Source organism: Schistocerca serialis, chromosome 3, assembly GCF_023864345.2.
Source record: "Schistocerca serialis cubense isolate TAMUIC-IGC-003099 chromosome 3, iqSchSeri2.2, whole genome shotgun sequence".
Classification (NCBI taxonomy): Eukaryota; Metazoa; Arthropoda; class Insecta; order Orthoptera; family Acrididae; genus Schistocerca; species Schistocerca serialis.
Genome location: NC_064640.1, coordinates 512,139,310 through 512,141,067, shown reverse-complemented (window position 1 = coordinate 512,141,067; position 1,758 = coordinate 512,139,310). Strand labels below are relative to the sequence as shown.

General features: G+C 41.2%; 1 non-coding gene across 1 annotated transcript; it reads right to left on the bottom strand.

The window, feature by feature from the left end:
- Positions 1-1,278: 1,278 nt before the first annotated feature.
- Positions 1,279-1,362, bottom strand: Trnas-gga (transfer RNA serine (anticodon GGA)). Its single transcript is given in 2 exon segments — positions 1,279-1,313; positions 1,323-1,362. It is a non-coding gene; the product is annotated as a tRNA-Ser (tRNA).
- Between the last annotated feature and the right edge of the window lie 396 nt (positions 1,363-1,758).

Here is a 1,758-nt window from a genome sequence, read left to right as displayed (position 1 = left end):
CTGGAACGTAAATAAGTACAGATTGCAAAAAGAAAAAGGCGTTTCAGTTTATAAAACCTTGATTCGCAATGTCCTCTTTAGTAGCGTAGGTAATAGAATACAAATACAGGAAGCCATCATTTGAAATGTTGTTAACTATTTCGTTCGTTCGGAGGGACATTACAGAACTGAAAACTAATTCACAGCTTAAATACAAGTAGTACAAGGCCACAACTGCGCAACTATCATATAACATAGGAAGAAGACTATAGAACTGATAGGTTTGCATGCACAGTAAAGTTGCTACGGTCAATTCATTTGCTTTGTGCGGGAGCATCGATAATCCTCCTGTAATATAAGTGGCAGAAAGTGAGCTAAGGAGCGCATAAACATGATAGTAGCACCGCAGCAACCAGTTTACACGTACGTAAAATGATTGCTTAATGGCGGACACTGGTCACTTGTTTCTGAAGTTAAAGGCTGATACTGAATGGAATATATCCAACAGATTATAACGGAGATAATCATTGAAGTTCAAATGGTTCAAATGGCTCTGAGCACTATGGGACTCAACTGCTGAGGTCATTAGTCCCCTAGAACTTAGAACTAGTTAAACCTAACTAACCTAAGGACATTACAGACATCCATGCCCGAGGCAGGATTCGAACCTGCGACCGTAGGGGTCTTGCGGTTCCAGACTGCAGCGCCTTTAACCGCACGGCCACTTCAGCCGGCAATCATTGAAGTCCGTCACTCAAAACTCAACTAATGTTCACAGCTCACTGACAGTGATTTCGCCTGAAATGAGCGGGTACGCTTAACTTTTTTAAAGATACATGCAATTCGTTTTAGACAGCCAGGAAAAATGAGTTTTCTACCTGGCATACATTTCTAATTTTATTATATTTACAAGACAGACTACAAATAGCAAGAAACGAACAGACGGAGCCATACAAGGGAGGTCCTTGGAACACAGGAGTAGCATTAAGGGGCCAGAAAAAGATGGATTATACCGTCAAGAAGACTACTAGAACACGAAATGTAAAAGTTTTGAAGAGGACACAAGTCAGCCGTATCAGAAATTTTCTTTATCACACGTTATGGACATTATTGTATTCCAAAAGTCTTACTCTGTTACCTTCACGACATCTTACTGACGAAATTATCTTCAATATCTGGACTGTACTTAAATGGTTCAAATGGCTCTGAGCACTATGGGACTCAACTGCTGTGGTCATAAGTCCCCTAGAACTTAGAACTACTTAAACCTAACTAACCTAAGGACATCACACACATCCATGCCCGAGGCAGGATTCGAACCTGCGACCACAGCGGTCGTGCGGTTCCAGACTGTAGCGCCTTTAACCGCTCGGCCACTCCGGCCGGCGACTGTACTTAAATTATAGTACAGAATTGTGTATTTGCCTAAATAACAGCATTCATAAATATGGGTCATGTCCTGGAGAGGGTCCATCATAAAATTGGTCATCGCCCTCTCTAATTTATCTAAATCGGTTTAGGAGTTGATGGGACATGCTGAAAGAAGTCAGCTGTCGTGCGATGGTCATTCGGAAAGTAGATCACTTGACGCCATACTGAGACATCTGTTATTAATACTGAAAACACGTCACACATTAATTGCATCACATTTTCCATTTCTCCACAAAGCGATGTTGAATATTAAAGCGTTCGTCGTATCTAACAGTTTAAATAGTGGCTTTCTCTTAAACTGCTAGTGCATCGTGGTTCTACTGTTTCGGCTTAGACGTATTTATCATC